We start from the raw sequence: 23,116 nt of genomic DNA on the forward strand, positions 1-23,116 counted from the left end.
TTTAACCAAAAAAGGACGCCAAATTCATGATTTTTTTTTTTTGATTTTCTCAGAAAGGAGAAAAAAATATGTTGTTTACATATGTATATTGTACATATGTATATATTACCTAAATATATAGTATTAAAAGAAAGATATTCAGATATTTTTACAAAGAGTTTTAGCATTTTAAAAAATGGTTTTGTTTTAAAGTAGCTAGAATTGTAATAAGAGCTAAAATAAGGATAAAAGTAAATACATATGTGATAATATGTGTAGTTATACACATATTTATATGCACTTCATTGAAGAAATTACTTAGAATACTTTCATACTTAGAATATTAACAGTATTAGTGACTATGTACTTGAAAGAGAGCACGACAAATTATGAAGAAAAACAAAACTAATTAAACTGTTCATAAATATTTAGAGAAATTTTTATTGCTTTCTGTAATGAATTGGATTATAATTTAGAGTCAAATTGATATTAGAGCAAAACATTTAAATCCTTGTGTCAAAATTTGTCTTCTTCAATTACGGAAATGTGTTAAATATAATATGAATGGAAAAGGATCAACTTTCATTTTGAAATTATTTTGTAATTATTGTCACAGTTTATAGTCTTTTCTTTTATGAAATACAAATTTTTTTAATAATTTAATTGGTGACAGAAATCAGTTCAAATGTATGAATAGAATAGAGAGAATAGAAATGTTTGAATTGTAAATAAGAAGCCCTTGGAAATTAAACATATTAAAATTCGATGATAATTTTGATGATTCTTCATCAAAATTAATTCAAAATCAAGATTTTTAGCGTTAATTTTAATGAAGAAACTCTAAAAATCTAAATAAAAATCTACTTTGGGTAAATGAAGATTTAAGTTTCATATTTGAATTACAAAAAGTAATTAATAATTTTATAATTTAACTTTAGAACTAAAACTCGCATATTTTTCAAAATTTCACAATAACCAATTTTTAAATTTATTTCAGTATCTCAAATTTCTTTTTGTTTGCATTTATTAGCAGAATACAAATACGTGAGACATAAGGATATACTTCTGAAAACAGGATGAGGTAACGTTCTGTGTTACAATTCAATATGTGCGATAATCAATTAGAAGAAAAATATCATTAATCAAGAATATTAATGACCGACAATTTTCCATATATCATTGAATATGGTGTGAATTAGAGAAAATTTCGGACATTCTATTTGCATTTGTGAATTTCACATTTGATATCATAAGGGATTCGATTTTGTTCCAGTTTTTGTTATGGTTTGTTATGTTACAGACAATACAAATAATTTGTTGCAAAAAATTTCTTAAATTGATTAGATTTAAGACAACAGCAATCTTAAGCTCTAAAAGTCAATGTGGAATAGATGGATGATAATTTCATAGAACTATTGGGTAAGCTTACATAAACTTTTATATATTTTAAATTTCTTAATGAATTTGGGTATATTAATAATTAAATTCATTACGTTTACAAATTAAGATTAATTAATGTCGATCTACGAAAAACTCATGCTCATAAATATCTGTATTAAAATTCAAAAAACTGAAATCACTATTCTATTATTTCAGCTTTTCTCGCAGTTCTAACTAAATCAGGTTAAGTGTCATGCATAAATAAATCATTCCTCTCAAATAGTATATCATTCGAACGCTTTACTTTTATCATAATGCTCTATAGTCTATCGCTCAGTTCAATTTAAAATTTGGGGTCAAAATTAAGAACTTTTTCGCTCATCTATTGATCTATAATTGAAGGTTTGCTTAAACAAAACCCATGTTCTATTTTATACTTTATCGAATATTTCTTTGAATATTATGGTGCATAAAATGCATAAAAATTAATTCGCTTTAGATTTTTTAACTTTTCATGGAACAAAGAACAAAAAATACAAATCGATATTTTTTGATCATTCCAAGAATCAAAAACGCAAACTGTATCAATGCTTATATTTGAAAAAAAAACCTTTTTTTTTTAATTTTCTTTTTTATCTTTAATTTTCTTATATGCCATTTATTTTTTTTTTGCTTACTTTGTTATTATTTTCCACGTTAAACTTACCATCTTTTTTTCTGCAAGTTGATTAACTACAGTTGATATAATTTAAGGTAATACCGGCAGCGCCTCTTACTAACAATATTTTAAAAACGTAAAAAATAACACAATCAAAATAAAATAACTTGATTTTTGCGATTTTTGTATTTTCTCGACGGACCATAAAAATATATGTGTGCCTCCAAAAAAGGAGAGAGAAAAAACAAAAACATAAAATTTCAAGTCTGAGCAGTAATTGGAGAACATAATGTTTGAATATTGTTTTTGTTTTTGCTTTGTTTTTTGGTTTTTAGATCGCCTTGATTGTTAAAAAATTTTTGTTGTGTCTCATATAACACAAAATTGTTCAAATTAAAAAAAAAACAGCAACATACCGAATAATAAGGTGATCAATAGTCTCCATTTTAAGGGCGGACGGTTTTTAATTTTTTTATGAGACGTTCTTCTTTAAAAAAATCTATTTTTCGAACATGCATTTTTCGAACATTATTTTTCCAATTGTCTTGCTTGTTGTTGTTTTGTTTTGATTTCGTTTTTTTAATGAAAAAACTCAAAATTTTTACGTTTTGCATTTATAGCTTACAGTAAAAGTCTTATACAGTTGTTGAGCTCTGACATTCCACAATTCATCAGGACACATTTGATCAATTCATCAGGGTAAAATCAGGTAATAGCCAGTTTTCAGTAAATTTTTATAATATCCAAAAATACTTAACATACGAGTATGTTTCTTTATCGCGAAGAGTTGAATTTCCGCTTAAAACTCGACATGCGAAATTTAATGCCCTCCTTATTGTGTTGCAATACATTCTATAAGAAGACACTAAAAAAGGCAAATAGTTTTATATATGTAAGTGTTTTTATGGTAAAGTATCATTTTCAGCCTTAAGGTATGCAAAATTTTAGATTATTGTTATGCCGTTTGATTGCAATTTCTATTGTTTAAGCAATCAATTTGTATAGTGAGTTCAACTTTTAATTCTAGAAATTTTATTTCGAACTAGTAAGAATTTTATTTCATTGGTAATTCACTCAATTGGGCAATAAATAAGGTAAGGCATTGCCACTATAACTGCCTCACTTAAAAACTGACGATTATTTATTTATAATTTTTTTTTTTCAAGGAGGAAAAACTAAAATTGGTCACCTAATTCACAATAAAAATAAAAAAAAAATATCATAAAAATTTTGAAAACAAAAAAAAAAAAAATAACTATGTTCAATGCATAACTCGAGTTCAAAGTGACAAAATTTTGCTTCTGGACATGTAATGTTTCACATATGTGCAGTTTAACTAGTCTGAACATTTTTAGTTTATTATATGCATACATATAACATAATGTATATATAAATTAACCTTATACACCACATGTATATGTGGATATGTAAAAAATAAAATCAAAACATAATAAAAAAAACCTTTAAGAAACATTACAGTTTTAAACCATTAAGAATAATATTATAACACATAATAATAATAATGTGTGTAAGAGCGACTTACCATACCATTTGCCTTTGAATGTGTGTGTGTTTGTCTAGTGTGTAACTGCCTGCCCAACTGTATTCTTATACTGTAATGTATTTAATATGAAAAGATTGAAGTTTTATATACTCGTATGTAGGTATAAAAATGTTGTTAGTGCAAAAATGCAACAGAAATTTGAATCACCATACGCAACACAAAACAGTATAAGAGTTTTGATTATAAAGTTATACATATAGAATAGAAAGAGGGATTTAGAGAAAGAGTAAAAAATTCTAAATGATCCATAAAATGAGGTATAGAATTTTTATTTCGTTTTGGATCAGGCAGGATGAAATAATATTAACATAAACTTATATACTTATATATTTGATATATAATAGAGATTGTGAAAGACATCGTGAGCGACAATTGCTATTTAACTTTCGTTATTCATTTCTCTTTTCAATTGTATAAAAAATTTTATTCCTTTTTGTTCTTTTTTGAATTTAATAAGAAGTAATAAAGCACCTGATGTTTTTTAATATAAAGAAACAGTTTAATAAGAATGAAAATATATATAGTTGTGTGCGTGTGTTTTTGTATATAACCTACATATATGCACGCTTGGAGTTAATAAGTTTGAAATAATTTACTAGCAGTGCGAATATAAGCTTTCTAGGTATTTCTGTTTTCATTTGATTTCCCTGCTTTGTGGAAAATTTTTATTTAATTTTTTTTTTTATTTTAATTCTTTTTCTCTTTTATGTTATTCTTTATAATCGAGCCATAAAAATTCTGCTATTTATACCCGTCCGAACGAATATTTAAAGGGTATACTAAATTTGCCTTACCGTTTATAATGCTATAGAATATAATGGTCTGAGATATAGATTCAAGTATTTATTTTTGATCATTGTCGAATTCTGAGTCTTTTTAACCATGTCTGCCCCTATGTCCGTCCGTCCTCACTCAAAAACAAACTGAGCTAAGCTCAACAAATTTTCACAAATGGTTTATTGTAATAAATGCCAGAACCTTATTTAAATTGGATGTTATCGAGGGAGTTTTTTGGGTAGCTGCTCTATATCTCAGAAATTATTGAAGCTATAATATCAAAATTTCGCAAAAGTAAATATATTATTAGAGCTGTTACGTGTGATAAAAATCGTTGAAATTCCTCAACTCCTTATGGTAGCTGTTATACAACTTCTAAAGTCACTTGGTTATAAATTGGAAATATTTGAAGCTACGATACCGAAATATTGCAGTATCTCAGAAATTATAAAATCTACAGTATTAAGATTTCTCAAAAGCAAATACTTTATTTGAGCTTTTATATTTGATATAGGTAGTTGAAATTTTTTGACTTGTGGTTTTAGCTGCCAAACAACTTCGAAACGCATTTAATCCTGTGTTGTTGAAAATATTGAAATTACAGTGCTGAAATTTTGCATAAACGAATAAAAAACCAGAATCACGAATAGAATACCGTGGCAATTAACACACAGTACTCAAAATCTTTCTTTCGTACGAAATATCACAGAGTTGATACGGTCAACTCTAACTATTCTTGTTTTTATTGTTTTTGCATTATTTTTTTCGTTTCGGTTTGATTTTTAATGGGCTGAAAATTCAAAAGAAAGATCAAAAAAGTAAAAAAACACCGAACAAGTACTCAGAAAAGAGTAGTTGGTGGTGGCTGGTTAGTATTTTAAAAAAGTGGAAGATTTTTCATTAAAGATCGCGCTATCTCGACAATAAACTTTTGCGATTTTTTATTTTTCGCTTGTTTACAGCTTTTCTTCTGCATTTTTTGTTTTATTTTGATTTTATATTTTTAAAATGGCAAATTTAATTCTTTATAGTTTTATGTGATTGTCATGGTTATATACCGATGCCAATCAATGCCCATAATTTGATTATTTTTTTTTTCTCATTTATCTCGCTACTTTTTCTTTTTCTTTTATATGAAATTTTATAATTTTCATGCAGTTTTTTTTTGTAAATAATAAAGTGAATAAAAATGTACAGAAAATATTTTATATACAAATAGACTTTTTTTTATTATAATAATAACAAAAAAAAAATGATGATGATCCATTTCCCTCGAAATGAGTCAAAAGGATTGTTTTGTTTGTTTCTTTAAATATACATGCATAAGTGCCATATTATTATACCATATTTGACTTGTGCAGTGCACGTAACAAAAACAACATTCCTTATTAAGCCAAAAAATATAAAGGATATAAAAATAATATTATTATGATTTTCTATTTTATTATTTTTTATTATTTTTTTTGATTTTCATTAAAATCTGTTTATTTTATTGCATTCAGAATGTTTTAATGTACGAGAAGAATAAAACATATGGAGAAAAAAAAATGTAAAAAGAATGAATGAAAGAGAACAAAATAAAAGAGAAAAATAAAATAATATTAAAAATATGCAATTTAATACCAAAGATGGTAATTGCATACTTACATATAAGTAGGTAAGTTTTTTTTCTTCTTCTTTTTTTTTACATTAAATTGGACAACTCAGATATTATATTGGCATTAAATAAGGGAATATGCATATACATATACACATAGAATATAATTTTATGTTCTTGGTCAATTTTTGATTGGGATTTTAAATTAAATAAGAGATGGGTTTAATGATAAAATGGAGAAATATTTGTTTTTCGTTTTGTTGTCAATTGCATCAATTTCAATTATTATTTTTTTGTGTTGCTGCGATTATTGTTTTTTAACAAAAAAAAAAAACATAAATTTATTTATGGAAAATATGAGTAAAAATAAAATGTTTGCGTATTCTATGGAAAAATGTGTGAAAAATTTTTTATTTTAAAAAAATTTTTAATTTTTAAAAGTAAAATTATTATTTATAATTTTCGTTTGAATCTTTAAATTTTAAGGGATCTTCGTTTATTCAGTTCTAAAATAATTCTAGCTTGTAGTACGTTCGAAAATTTACGCTGCATACACTGAAAATATAGATCGCTCGGAAATTGATGGCTGTACTAAAGTGCGTTCGGAAATTCAATCTGCAATAAAGAAATGTTAGAAATGTAGCGCAGACAGTATAAATTTTCTCGCTGCCTCATGAATTTTTTTTTTTTTAAATTTAAAAATCAACAAAAAAATTTAAATTTCAAAATGCCTGATTCAGATATTGAAGGATTATTAAAGTAAGTTTTCTTTAAGTCTTAAAATCTTGTTAAAATTTCCTTAAATTGCAATGAATTGGAAGGCGAAAAGTATTGACGACTGATTATTTTGAAGTTTCAGAATCTGTAGACTGCGAAAACAAAAAAAACTTAGCTAAAGTTTTTGAATAATGTTTAACGCTGCTATTTCGAAATTTTAGTTCTAATGTAGAATTTTCAGCGCAGCGTGCATAAATGAAAACTTATAATATCAATTGTTTTGAGCTTATTCAGATGATTTAAATATAAATTAAATTTTATGATCTACGGCTGGTCGATACTGTTAAAAATTTCATTACAAAATTTATTAAAAAACTTTTTTTTTTCAAATTTTTTATGATAATTAATGTTGGTTGTGCTAATCTTAAAATGTGTGTAAATAACACTTTCAAGTATTTTCAATTGTGTGGACTAGTCTAACAGATAGGAACTTGAGTAGAAGTGTAGTTGTTAATATTTAATTCACTACATGACTTTGTTATTTTTAAATTGAAAATTAATTTCAATTTTTTTATAATTAAATTTGATATTTGCTCTAGTATAACAGCATTAATTAAATATCAGTAATTAATTACTCACATAAAATATTTACTAATTTCATTTAAGTTTCGAATTATTTTGATCTTATATAAAATATTTAATCAAATTTTTATTTTAATATAGAAAAAATATATTAATTTTATATTAAAGTTCTTAACAGTCTACTTCATTTATGAATAACAATTTTTAATTTAATTTTTAAAGAAATTTTGTTATTGAATTAACTAAAGTTAATAATTTTTAGCTCGGCACGGTGGATTTTCACCAAAATTTTTTTTTCTGATAGCACAATTTATAATAAAACTCAATGGGATTTTTTATTGGAGAATCAAATAATTACTAATTACATGGTCGAAAATATCATTTCTCTAATGAAGTTTCCTTCTTAGGTCTTTTGTTTAATTCACTGTGCTTTCTTATTTAAATTGTTCTGATTTTAATTCTACAATAGCAGAAACTTATTTAATTTTGAACAATTTCAAAAGTTTCAGGAACTTGATAAAGCGTATATTACACCTTTATTATAATTTTCGCTTACTTTATACTTTATTACTTCTTTCCGCTTATTATATACTGTTATCTGTAAATAGATTTATGTTTAATTAACATTATATATGTTAAACTTCACCAAAAATTCTGCAATAAAATTTCCTTTAGGTATTAAGGTTTTCCTGATTCTTGATAAAATTTGATTTCATTCTTATTTTATTTTCATATCTGAAAAAAAAAAATAAAGGTTAAAACTAGTTTTGTCCCTAAAACAAATAAGTATTTAAAAGTAAAATAAAATATTAAGATAATTTAATAAATATCTTGAAAATATCTTTATATTCAAAATTTATAATCCCTGGCTAGACGCATTAGTTACTCACTTTATATTATTTATTATGATTCAAAAAATTCTGTCCGCATTACTGCACGCACTTATCAGCAAAATACTGAAAATAAAAAATTTAAAGGTCAACTTTATTGTAACATTCTTAAGAAAATTGTCTACATTGTAATTAAGGACCTTTTTTTTTGACAATTTTGCAAACAAAAACATTTACAACAAGTGTATTCTTTTTTATTTTTCCAACTTAAACTAAGATGCACTTTACAGAGGTTAGAAATAAATATAAGGTAGGTCAATTTACTGTAAAAATGATAACACACATTGAACTATTGAGTCTTCAAATAAAATTGAATTTTATGATTTTGTAAGTGAGAATTTTTTAGAAAAAAATATTTTTAATTGAGTGGAGTTATAGAAAGTGCTGTAATTTTTGTCAGTTCTGTGAGACACGTGAAAAATTTTTCAAAAGTTAAATTGTAGCTGACAATAGAATTCATATTAATATTTTTTTTCAGATGTGGAGTTTTTCAGAAGTGTTACTGAATTGGTATACTTGTGATGGATTATGGGATATCACAACATTATTTTTAAAATTTCATGAACTGAATGAAGAATTTTTGACTAAAATACAACTACAACTAAATTTGATCGTTCCCCATATCAACAATATGTTTGTTTTTTTTGTAGCACTGTTGAATTCATTTTTAAAATAAGAAGAGAAAATATTTTTTTATTTCATTTTGGTCCCTCTTGGACTTGAGTAAAGTAACATGGAACTTAAAATTTAATTATTTTGAAGATAATTTTTAATAAGTCTTTTTGGTAAGTGAGTTTTCTGTAATTTATTAAAATAACTATAATTGACTTTCATTTGCTATCTGTCACTTGCCAATATTCTAATACAAAAATTTACAAACTAATATAATGTGGCTGATAATACCATTGATGGCGTTGTCGCAGAAAAAGACCAGCCTTCCTGACCTTTATTATGTTTTTTGGAAAAAATATATGCCAAAATCTAAAAAATATATGTCTATGAGGAGAAATAAAAAAAAAAATTGAATAAAACCAATTTATTTAAAAATTTTCATTTTTCAAAAAAATATAGTGCGCTGAAAATATTTTTTGGAACACTATAGGTCTTATTAAGAGTCAAACTTCAGTTTTGTAAATCGCTGAGTTAGATTCGTAGATTCGTAGATTCTAGGGGAACCGAGTGGGACAGGAGCATCCCCCCAAGCCACCGCAGCCATTTTTGACTTATTGTAGCCACCCCACTCTCCCGTCTATAATATCCCCGTCCCAATCACAAAGCCGGCGATATCCCTAAGGGAGTTGGACAATAGTTCCCGAACACTTAGGGACCCATGTCCAAGACAATTGCGGCGCCGAACAGCCAGTGCCGGACAGTCGCAGAGAATGTGCACGGCGGTCTCATCGCCACCCCCACAAAATCTGCACAGGGGGGAGCCCGACTTCCCCAGCCTGTGCAGGTGGTATTTCACCGGGCAGTGCCCCGTGAAGAAATTCGCAATAGTGCGAACCCGGCTCCTGCTCATCCCCAGCAACTCCGCAACGAATCCGCCGGAGCACGCCGGAACAAACACCTTCGCATGACGGCACCCTTTCGTGTCCCGCCAGTGACGACTGCATTCCGCCGCGAGTAGGCAGGCAAGCCTGGCCCCCACGGCGGAAGAAGGCAGACCACAGAAAGGCAGCGGCTGCACAAAGGCAGCCCCAGATCCCCTCCGCGCCAACTCATCGGCAACTTCGTTGCCCGCATGGCCACTATGGCCCGGCACCCAAATGAGCATCACTCTGTTTTCCGATGCCAATTCCATAAGTGCAGCAAGGCAGCTCCAGACCAGCTTGGATGTAACCTGAGCTGAACGGAGCGCCAGCAGTGCAGCCCTGCTGTCTGAGAACACATAGATGGTGCGGTTTCTATACCCCCTTTCCAAATTGATTCTCAGACAGATTTCTATTGCATGTATTTCGGCCTGGAACACTGTGCAATACGGGTCAAGGGTTGCATATACACGTGTGTCCGGGCGGACACCGTATACGCCCGAGCCCACCCCCGACTCCGTTTTGGACCCGTCCGCATACCACACGCTCGAACCCGACCTAAGTACCGGACCACCCCGATCCCACGTCCATCGATCAGGAAACAGAACCCTGTACTTGTGGTCGAAGTTGTACCGCGGCAGACAGGTATCTGACATGGTTATCCTTAGAATCGGATCGCCCTCAATGAAGTCTCTGTGAGTTCTGTGGGCCAACTTTAGCCCTGCCCCGTCCTCGCCAGAGAGAAGTCGGTAAGTCACCAGCCGAGCTTCCTTCAATATATGGAGGTGCAGTGGCGGCAATCCGATCATCACCTCCAATGCAGCGGTGGGAGCCGTCCGCATCGCCCCGGTCACTCCCAGGCAGGCCAGCCTCTGTAGCTTTTCCAGCTTGGCCCGCACACCCGCCTGCTGAGCCTTACGGCACCATACAATCGACGCATAGGTGACGATGGGCCTAGCAAGGGCCGTATATAGCCACAGTGCTATTCTGGGACTAATTCCCCAGGTCCCCCCGATGAAACTCCTACACGTCCACAAGGCCGCCGTAGCTCTCCCGATAACTCTATCGATATGGGTATTCCAAGAGAGACGATCATCCAGGGTTACCCCCAGATACTTCACCTCCCTCGAGTAACTAATACGTTCACCAAACAGAATTGGGCTCGTTAATCTGTCCCTGCTTCTGCGTCTGGTGAAGGCGACCAAAGTGCTCTTGCTTGGATTTATATTTAACTCAACGCCTTTGCACCACCTTTCCACAACACGTAAATTTTGCTGTAGAAGATCAGAAATAGTGCTCTCAAATTTTCCCCGCACGACGAAGGCCACATCGTCAGCGTATCCCCAGACACGCGCCCCGGAGCCCCTGAGAGCAGCTATTAGATCATCCACTACAATGGACCACAGGAGGGGCGAAAGAACCCCGCCCTGCGGACATCCTTTTGCAGCGGAGATGAAGAGTATATCGTCAGCTATGGTGGACTTAATAATCCTATCCTGTAGCATCCGATTGACCCATCTGCTAGTCGTCGCATCAATCCCTCGTTTGTGCAACGACTCACAGATGACATGATATGGGGTGTTGTCAAAAGCTCCCTCTATATCAAGGAAGCAGCCAACTGCTACCTCCCGCACCTCCAGTGAGTTTTCAAGGACCCCCACCAGACTCTGCAGAGCGAGTACAGTAGACCTTCCCGACTGATAGGCGTATTGAGATTCATGCAAGGGATTGCTTCCCAGTGCACCGTCCCGTATAAATCTATCAATCACTTTTTCCATTGCTTTCAATAGAAAAGAAGTAAGGCTGATTGGACGGAAAGACCTTGGGTGGTTGCTTGGTCGCTTACCCACCTTCGGAATATACGTCACTTTAGCCACCCTCCATGCCTGAGGGATGTAACCCCACGCATAGCTGGCGCGAAAAATTCCCAACAGTGCTCTAGCGATATGTTGGAAACCCCTCTGCAAAAATGCAGGATATATCCCGTCATCACCTGGAGATTTGAAGGGCCTGAAAGAGAAAACAGCCCATCTAATCCCGCCCATCGTGAAGACTAGACGGGATCGTTGCCAGTCATCCCTCCTGGGCCAGGGTGCCCCCGGTTCGATGACTGCATTTGAGTGATTCCGAAGAATCTCCGAGTCAGGAAAGTGCGTTGACGCCATAAGCTCCAACGTCTGCCTTCCGTTCTCAGTCATGGAGCCATCAGGACGTTCCATTAGGCCCAACCTGCTAGCATACTTTTTGGAAAGCACCCTGTGAAGGCGCGCACTGCTGGGGAGTTCATCAATGCCCTTGCAGAACGCCCTCCACGAGATCCTCTTCGCTTTCCTAATTTCCTTATTGTATTTTGTGAGTGAGTCCTTATACTCTTCCCACGAACCTGACGCTTTGGCCTTATTGAATAGCTTCCTGGTCTTTAGTCTAAGCCTTGAAAGCTCCTCATTCCACCACGGGCACTTCCTATTGCTCCGCCTCGGCTTAGCACGGCAGCTCCCGTGATAGGCATTAGTAATAGCCGCCGTCAGGGCCTCGCTGGCCAGTTCGATATCCATCACCGTTCTGACAGAAGCAGGAACGGATCTAATCCCATCCATGAGGAGCGTTTCGAATTGACTCCAATCTGTGGATTGGGGCACCCGATAAATTTCTTCTGCCAGGCTTCCGGAGACCATGATATCAAACCTAATCTGCCTATGATCGGACATGGATGTCTCATTTGAGACATGCCATCCACCAACCCTACTACCGATAAATTCAGTGCAAAGGGTGATGTCAAGGACCTCTTCCCTAATTGTATTTATGAATGTCGGCCTATTGCCTTCATTCATAATCATTAATTTATTGCTATATATAAATTCAAGTAGGCACTCACCTCTTTTGTTTATATTGCTGCTTCCCCAGACGGTGTGGTGGGCATTGGCATCACTTCCTATTATAAGTTGGAAGTTCCTCCTTCCACAAAAGTCCACTAGATCCTTCAGTTGCTCGTCCGGGTGGGCACAGTCCCCCGGGAGGTAGGATGAGCACACAATGAACTCTGTCCAGCCCCCGCAGGACTTCACCTTCACCAACGCAGCTACCTGATCCTTAGAACAGTAATCTGGAATGGGAAAATACGTTAGCTTTTTACTAAACAAGATGCAAGCCCTAGGCCTGCCCCCAATTGTATTATCATACAATAGCTCACCTGTTAGGCCCTTAACCTGATCCTTCACTATGTAAGGCTCTTGGATAAGGGCGATATCGAGGTGATCCTTCATAAATCTATGAGCCAGGACATCAGTAGATGCCCTAGCATGCTGTAGATTTATTTGGATGCACCTCACAGCCATATTATTTCCTCCGGCTCTTGCCTATGGGCTTTGGCCCTTTAGACAAAGGCTTTACATGAGCCTTACCTCCCATTGTCGCCTTTTTACACATCTTGGTGGGCGCCTGCCCTGCCACAGCCTCTTTTGCCGCCCCAGGTGCCACGCTAGCCCCTCCAACAGCAAATACCGAAGCATTTCCGGGCTTCCCAATGGGCTTGAGCCCTTTTGGTTCCCCCGGGACGCTTGTATTTGGCGTGCTGGTCGATGGTCCTTCCGTTTCCCTTGCCGCCATTTTCGGAGCGACTTCAGACTTTCCAATGAGTTTTGGCTCTTTTGGTTGGCCTGAAGTGCTCGTCGTTGTCGCGGTGGGCACTGGTTTTTTATTTTGTCCTGCCCTGCCGCCAGCACCTTGAGAGGATTTTCTTCCTTTAACCCGAACGGTAACACGGAAGAAATTCAGGAAAAGTCGGAACTCCGCTTTCCGTAGATCTTCCAATCCGGAATCATCCACGGAAAAGGTGATGGAGCAGCCCCCGTCCTTTTCCTTATCCATCCTCAGCACCCTCCAGGAACTTATCTTGAGGCTGGGATTTTGCTTCCCTATCCTACTTAGAAATTTGTCCCTGGAGAGACTGACGGTTGTCTCGTCCTTTGGTACGTAGGTGACGCAGACATGCTGTTTGGGCATGTTGTCGCCATCCAGTACCACGACATCGCAACCGTCCCAAGGCTTTATCTTCCTGCAGACACTGGTTATCCACTCCCTGGTGTTTTGATTGTTGCATGTTACGGATATCCATCCGTCCCTTTGCAACGCTGCAGTGAATTGTGGATGAGAGTCCACAACCCTATCCATTTCATCCATGATGGCTACTTTGATTTTCCCCATCTGGACTTCGGATAGCCTTTCCTCTGGATGCAGTCTATGAGTGATGGCCACCTTGACCTGTGCTACTGCATCCCGATAAGAAGTCATTTTCGGGTTTTGTTGAGGAATGTTCCCAGGGACCTTTTCCTCAACATTGCCCTTCATCGACCTCTTCTTTGAGGGCCCTGCATCAGGGGTGTTGCTTTCCGACCTTTCCCTCTTTTGGGGATGGTCGGCCACAACAACCGATCCGCAGGCCTTCAGCTTTTCCAGCCTTTCCTTCTCGTATCTGCGAGCTTCCTCTGGGGACATGCCATCCCTGATATAAGCCGCGATACGCCGCTTGGATGCACCAGAGAAATATTGTTTTTTTCCCCTGATGTCCAACCTTTTCAGGTCCTCCTCAGTTTTTTGGATAATAGGTCCAAGAGGATCCTGATTATCCGTCTCCATCGGAGGCGCCGCCTTTTCCTCCACTGGCGTGAGAAGGAGTTCCTCCTCTGCGTCAGTTAAGAGAAGCTCTGGTTCCGAAGACCCTTGAGCACTAAGTGGTTGTATGTTGTCCTTAGTGTCGTTGTTGTTGTTGTCACTGTTGTTATTTGTCTTGTTGTTGTTGTTGTTATGTTCCATTTCTGGTCCCACGAGTAGCGCGGGAAAGTAAAGTCACCCATGGCAGAGCCCGGCATACCATGGGAAGGCTCATTTAAACTGGAGGGCGCCTGGTATCCAGAGTCCGCATACTAACGACTAAGCTCCCCCTTAGCCACGCAGTCATCGGCATATGCTGTTCCACCTTGACTTGGGACGCCTGTCGTCAGCTGACGTATAGATATAGGGCTGAAACTCACAAAGCAAGAGGCTCGCCGCGAGACATGACCACGACACGAACGTAACTTTGATCGTTTCAATCACCCCTTTATCCTCCGCCATTACCGGGGCCCACCACTAGGAGGTGACAGTGCGGTTTTGGGCCCCAAATCGCTGAGTTAACTAGGCGCGTGACTAATTACTTCTACTTTTTTTTTTTCTCATATTAAATACTATGATAATTATTTAAATTTATTGCTTATTTTTGTTGGTATTCAATATCGACACGTTTCGGCTCAAGACCCAGTGCTTGTAACCGCCGCACTTTTGTTTAGATAAAAGGCTGTGTTAAAAAATAACTCGAAAAACAAATTGTAATCATCTTATTTGAGCTTAAATTTATTTAGCTTAAGCTTTACAAATCGAGTTTTGGATATTTTTTATTACTCGAAATTTCAACAGTCTTTCAAATTTTAAATCGACATTATAAAATTTCAAAAATATTTTGAAAAATAATCTTACTGCTTCGAATCCATTCTAAATGACAAACATTTTTATAATTTAATTTAAAAATCAAAAAACAAAGAAAAAAGAAATCAAAAATCTAAACCTAAGTTTACACATTTTAAATTGCCCTTTAAAATTCTTAGAAGTAGATTTTTAATAAGTCTGAGCATTTTTTTTTCCTTACCTTATGTTTTTGCTTTAAACCTGTTTGACCTAAATATCATTTTTTTTTTTCAATTTTTCAATTATATGATAAACGATCGTAATAGTATCTACCTATACCTGTTCTAACCAGCTGAAGAGAAAATTGAACGCAACTTTAAGTGAAAAATAAATAATAATTTTAAAAGGTGAAATCACTATAGAAATGATCACTAAATAACCAAGTTTTTTTTTATATAATTATTATTTCATAATCAATAATTTCTATTCCTTTTTTTTATTTAATTCGTTTTTATAGGTTCAAATATTATATGGTCTAACAAACACAGATACACTCATAAATAATTTCTATAATAAAATCATACTTTCAACACCAGAACATTGGGATTTCAAAAAGCAAAAAAAAAAAAAATGTAAAGGTGAAGGTGGCTAAAAGTGAATTTAGTGTCTACACATAATGCTATTAACAACTACAACAACAATAATAATAAAGCAACAAAAAAAAAAAGATTTATTCCATTTCAAATGTTATAGCACCTGTTAAAATCAAAAGATTAAAACATTTGGTTCTACCTGACTTAATATGAAAAAAAAAATTTATTTTCGAATACTCAGGTGGTTTTTGAAAAGAGGAATTTGAAAATTTTTTCTTCTTGTTTCTCTTTTCATTTTTTCTTTTTTTTTTTTGATATTGATTAGATTATTCAGCAGCGCATACGCGCATTTTTAATATTATACAAAAAATGGAAAGAGAAGAAAAGAAAGAGAGAGACTAGACAGATGTTTTTTTTTCTCGGTTTTTAGAGAAAAACTATTTCTCATTCTCATACTTTGTATTAGTACGGGTTGTTGTTGTTTTTCGTTATTGTTGCTAATCTGCTGTCAAAAACTCAAATTATTTTGATGAAAATAAAAATTTTAAAGATAAAAGAAGAATCAAAAAGGGTCTTTCTTTTTTTATGTTTTTCATGTTTTGTTAGTTAAAGGTTAAGAAAAGGTAAATTTTAGAACTGGATTAAAAGGTGATATTTTAGAGCGCCGTTAATTGCCTTTTTTTTGTTTTTATAACTTTTGTTTTATATTTCGTTCCGAAATGTACATTTGGTATGCTAGAATGGCGGAAAATGCATTTTAAGGTATATTAAGAAATATTAAATTTTTTTGGTTTATATTCTTGTTCTTTTGAAAAAAAAATTAATATTTGAACTTCGCTTTTAACAAAATTTATAGCTGAAAAATGAATGAATGAAAATTTTTTATATATGTATCTAGTTTTTCGGGATTAATTTTTATTAGTTTTTATTTAAAGGATTTTATATTGGAATATATATATATTTAAGATGAAATTGAATCCGTTATTTTAGTGAATTAAATTCATTCTTAATTATAAAACGCGATAACAGTGAAAAATATACATAATTGGAAATTAACAATTTTTGACTTAAGGTAATCGCGTAGAAAAATTGTTTCATTTTTAATATGCAAGAGATTGGAATTGTAATAATACTGTAGTAATATAGAATTCAGCTTATAATAGTCAATTGCTGAATTGTGTATCGATACGGTATTATTGCAAATTCCGACGTCAGAGTTTATAATAAAAGGTTTTGCTGCGAAATATTTTGTTTTTCCATTTTTTAATAACTTTACTCCAGAAATTAGTTAGGAAGAGATGTGGTACAGTTAAACTGCTTATTTTCATCAATGCATATTATATTCATCAAAACTAGAGTTTCTTTCAGCTTTTGCATGGCTTATGGTGAAGGTCTTGACGGAATTACAGAATGTTGGTTTTGAATATTAGTGTCAACGAAATCTCTAAAGTCGTTTAAATTGATATTAAATTTAATTATTTCACAAAGATGTTGTAATTGTCATGCCACGCCCATAATCGCCTTCGTCCCACGAAGAAAGAATGTAGTCTAACTTAGAGTTAAGTTCAAGGATACTAAAAATTTCAATAAATTGGTGCTCTGTGTATTTTTCTTTTCTGTTGGTGTTGATGGAATTAAACCCGCACGTCATTTTCAGGATTTTTGAAAAAATGTGAAATTCATTTTTGCTCTGACCTTAAAGTAGTTTTAGCTCGTTGGGGGTTAATTAAAAAATTTAAAAAACATATCACCGTGTAAAACTAATTATTTATAGCTAGCAAAAAATATATTATTTTCAGCTATAATATTTTTATTCAAATATAAGTGTGTACCGATTCAAAATTTTTGAAAACTGAGTCCAAGCTTTTTTTCTTTTAATCGGTATTGCATGACTTTTGGCAAAATAGCCACTAGATGCATTTCGAATTTTTTGTTTAAATTTTTTAATTACCAATTTAATTTCAATAAGCAACGTGCAAATCGTTAGGTAAATTAACGAGCGGGTTCGACGAGCCGGACCAAGCCGGCTCAACCACAACTTATGAAACATACTCAGAAATTACGAAAATCTTTTTTATATCATTGTTGCTCGGTTTAAAGTACGTTTGAATAGACTATGGTGGTTGCCTGATTCTAATCCAGTTCAATTAAGAATTTGTTTAAATTGTTTTGTCTTCGAAACCGCTTTTGTAACTACTTTACTCAAAAAACTATTTTTATTTCTGAAAGTTACTATTACATAAAACTTAAGTTTTGTTCCAAATTTTACAATAACACAACGACAATATACACATGACTAACGTATAGAAATAAGAGTAATCGCACTGATGAATTGCAAAATCTGTGAATGAAAGAAAATTTATCCTTGCTTCTATTCTAATTTTTTATTATGTTTTCACTTCCTTTATTTTTCCCACCCTTGCATTTATAAAATTTTGCAATTTTAAAAATACTTTAGTAAAGTCAAAAAAGGCAGCTATTTTTTTAAATTTTTTTTTCTATTACAATTCTTGCATATATCAAAGAAAAACTTCATTTTTTATAGATTATCGTCACCATATATGTTAGTGTGTGAATGTGTGCTTTCGTATTAAAAAAAAAAATCTTTTTCCCTTTAAGATTTTATTGAAGTTTAAGAATTTTGCTTCACATTTCCTTTTCACTGATGGCAATAATCTGACATCGCACACTTCAAATTTGTCAAGATTTTTAATTTTTAACAATATTTTATTTGATGTGTTTTTGGTTTTTTTTTTCATTTGTTTTTATTTATTTGATATATAATGAATTAAAAGTATATAATATATAAACAAAACGAATATGTGAAGACCTAAGAAGATTTTCAAATTAAAGTACATACAGCTGGTTTCTTTTTTTTTGTTTTTTGGTATTAAATTTAATGATGATGCATGAGATGAGTAACGTCGTCGTCATTCGTCATATTTGAAATTAAAATACATTATTTTTGTTTTGTTTTTATGAGAATATTTGAATTAAAGAAAGTGGGTTGTACAAAGAAACTGTAAGATACATACATTTGAGAAAAAATAAAACTTTGAACTGAAAAAATTTAATCCTTGTAATATTTAATTGACATGGGGAGGAAATTGAAAAGTAACTATACGCTTTTGCTAATTGTTTTAAAAATCAATTTTTTAAATTTTTAATCTTGGTTTGCATTATATTCTTTAAGCTATGATTTAGGCAACCTCAAAATTAGTGTTGTGCTCGAAAGGGGGATTTTTAATACCATAAATTTACAATATTTCAGAATTTTTGTCAGAATTTTCTTAAAATTATTCGCGTTATCAGCTAAGACTATTCAGAGCACTCAACTGAAAACTTTCTTTCATATATGGTGCTATTGAATGGTAGAATATTTTGAAATAACATTTCGAATTGCTAATATTGATTCTAAACAATTTCAATTTTTTCTTCAATTTTTGTTTCAAAGGTTTTTTGCAACAATAAATAAATAAAGACCTTTCTCAGGATCTTGGGGGCCTTGTAAAACAGCTGAAAATTGTATAGGAATTTCAGAAATCTTTTAAACAGTATGCTGCAAGATCATATTTGGTAAAATAACGATTTTGTACTAGAGGTCCCATATTTCAGTGGACCAATATAATTAATTTTCATTGTGTTCAATAAAAATATGCATCTGTGCTGAATTCCACGTTTCTACATTTTTGCGCTCTCCGACCGCTGCTTCAATTACAAATAGACGGACAGATATAGATTGACTAAGAATTTGATTCTGATATTTTCTTCTTGGTGTTACATTCGTCGTGTCAAAATTAATATATCCCTTATATATATGCATGCATGTAATATATAGGCGGGTATAAAAATTTTATTTTCAAAATTATTTTAATGGTATATATATATATATAAGAAATAAAAATTGATGTGATAACTGCTGTTACCGCTATTGATGCATTCATTTAAATTATAAACTATAGATTTATAGTCCCTCATAATGCCAGCATGCCATCTACTACGATAATAATCTTTAAAAGTAAAAATTTTTTTTCCTCATTACACAGATATTGACACTTTTCCTAAAGAAAAGAATAATAATAATAAGAAGAGAAAAAGAAAATAATAACAAGTACACGTGACTTGTCCAATTTTTTCCCTTTGATGCTTTTAAAATGGAAAAAGGAAAAAAAAAACAGCGAATATTCTTCTATATTGTTATTTTACATTTTTAAAAATAGGGCGAACAAAATCACATATGCATATATTGCCTCTATATTCTCAATATCTCGAAACATATTACATACTACTTGTATATATTAAATCACCCTTCATCTCAATTTTTTAAGGCATATATACACATATTCTCTTAATTATTATTAAAGTCTTTCATATTATCATAATCAAGCGAAATGAACTAAATTTAATGATTTTCTATCAATATGATTTTCGTCTTATTGCAATATTATTTTTTCTATAAAATTATAAACGGCCCACGTTTACAATTTTATAGTATATATACGTATGTATAGTTAGTTATATATACGCGATATTTAATATATACATGTTATACATACACTTTATAAAAGGGGGGTGGTGGTAGTGGTACTTTACTAAAGTTAAAATGAATTATTAAGTTATAACGAGATCAGCTTGTGTATATATACTCAAAATATGTTTAGATGGGTGATGTTGAATACTCTTGTGTGTATTTGGATTATAATATAAGGATGTTGTATATATATATTTTGGTTTTTTGATTGTGAATACTATGATACTATTGTTATTTTTTATTTTTAATTTTGTAATACGTAAGTAGCAAATGTTTTGTACTCGTATATAGTGGCCTTATCTTATGTAATTATGAGTAATGCCACCTATTGGGGTGCGTTGTGTCCAAATTTATTTTATATATAAAAATATTTTTAATCATAATTATTTCATAATTCTGTATACATACTTATATATTATGCACGAGGATGCTTTTCAATGTGCAAATAAAATTTTCTGTTTGTTCGAACTTTTATCTTATACGTTCTTATATATATATTTACGTGAAAAATTGCATCTGTTTCAGCATTTAATAACATTTGGAACGAGAGATTAAAACTCGAAAAGTCGCATTAAAGGATACTTTCATATGTATAGCGAATTTCAAACAACTTTTAATAGAAAATTGCATTTAAGTCTAACTGGGGTTGCTTCGCTCTTAATTGTCGGACTTATTGAAAATTTTTCATATGAACAATTAAATTTAAAATAACTAAATTTTGGGAATATCTGAAAAAAACTTGTTACTTTCCATATTGTGTAATGCTCGTCTGGAACAAGTGTTAAAAGCCCGCGGGTGATGATTCCTTGTAGTTTCTTTTATTGATATCTATAGAGATTATTTTAGTGGGTTAAAAAGAATCAAATTGAAAAAATTCTTTCTGATACATATAAGTATCCATAAGAGTTTTGAAGTTGTTGGAGTTGGAGCAATAAATTTTTCGTAAATCAGTTAATAGACTAACATATGTAACGCTAACGTCAATGGTTGATGTCAGATTTAACTTCTCATTTAGTTACTGGAAAGGTAGTAACCCACAAGCTTGCTTAATTCATTGAATTTTATAAGATTCTTGTATTACATATTTTGAAAAACTCCAAACTGGTCTTTTTAAGATGCAAGTTTCTATATTTGAAATATGACTGACATTTAAGACTTTAATGAAAAGCCAACACCCGTTTATATTTTTAATACATGATTTCCATAGTGAAATCATGCTGCATAATTTTTTAACAGAAGGAAAAATTTGTAATAGTAGTGGAAGTAAGCTATTGTCCAATCCGCTTCATTCCGTGTCTAAATTTTAGTAAATTTTCGACGACATTCGAGAATTTGAATTTGATCTTAGTAACAATATATCGTACACATATTGCTTATATCGCGGACGACTTCTTAAAATCATTACAAATTTCATACCTATAATAAAATATATCATGTTTATTTCATACCTATACACCTTAGGGTTTACAACTTATTTAAAATACTTGGATATTCTTGTGTAAGTCAAACATACATAAGTACGTATAAGTGAGTATTTATTAACCATGTCAATTGAATTTATATTCGTACATACATATATATTTTCTTTTTAATTTTATAAAATAAAAGTGTCATTATCGGTTTATTAATATCGGCAGAGTGTGTACGATATATTTCGTATATTTATCTTTGTTCAAACACATTTTAAATGGCAAATTAGCAAGGCATGTCTTTATATATTTTTCCATTGAAATAAAAAATAAAAATGTAAAAGTCTATAATCACTATGAATGCATACGTTTTACATATTTTAGTTTTGTTTTTTTTTAACAATTCCCAAAATTCTAAAATTTTAGACTAAACGCTATACGACGTAAGTATTCACGCGCTAAAATTTTTTTTTTCAAAATTTATTTCGGAAAGCATGTTTTTATTGCTAATAGCAAAAGTGAAAATATCTAAGTAGGTATAAAAGTATTATTGAGATGCTGAAAGGGGGAAAAAGAATTAAAAACTCCAAATGAATTTTCTATTTTATTTTTGACGAAAAAAAAAACTAAAAGAGTGACTGACACGTGACCCGTGCGACCATTACATATTTTTTAATGGCGTCATATTTCTTTTATTCTATTTTGTTTTTTTTTTGAATTTTCATTTTGTTATGTTTTTTAATACTAAATCTGGGAATTGTTAACAAGCACCGGGGCGCTCTAATAAATTCTTTTCAATATCAAAAAGAATTTTTGGTGCGTTCTGTTTTCTTTTTTTTTCTTTTTGGTTCTACTTCCTGATATTGAAACCATCATCATTTGAAGAATAAAATAAAATTTCTCTATAAATGCTTTCCAATTGTTATTTATTTTTAGATATTTAATAAAAGTGGTATGTAACGGTGGGAAAGAAAGAAGGCATATACAATGTAATTTTATTTTCAGAATTTTTCTTTTGTTATACGCAAAAAATTTTGTAATCAAAAATTTTTAAGGAGGAATAAGAAATGAAATTGTTTTTACAAAACACAATTTCCCATATCTATATTAAATTTAAATAGATGCTATACTAAAAATGCTTTCATATACAATAAGTGTATGTGGTTTGTATGTAAAAACTTTACTACTCTTACCACTACTACAAAAGAAAAAAAGCAATAACAAAAAAATTACATTGTAACATTTGCAAGGATAAATTCCAGAACGTATAACATAATCCATAGCACAAATTACTATTTGCCACAAAATAAGTTCGTGTTAGACAGAATTTGCCTTAAAAGTTATTGGAAAATTGAAGTATGAATTAAGAATTGCACATACGAAACGGTATGGTTTCCTTATAAGTATGAGAAATTAGTTCAAATTCGTATTACAGATAGTTTGACTGTACTTAAATTCATATTCAATT

Source organism: Condylostylus longicornis, unplaced genomic scaffold (genome assembly GCF_029603195.1).
Source record: "Condylostylus longicornis isolate FDR11 unplaced genomic scaffold, ASM2960319v2 ptg000135l, whole genome shotgun sequence".
Classification (NCBI taxonomy): Eukaryota; Metazoa; Arthropoda; class Insecta; order Diptera; family Dolichopodidae; genus Condylostylus; species Condylostylus longicornis.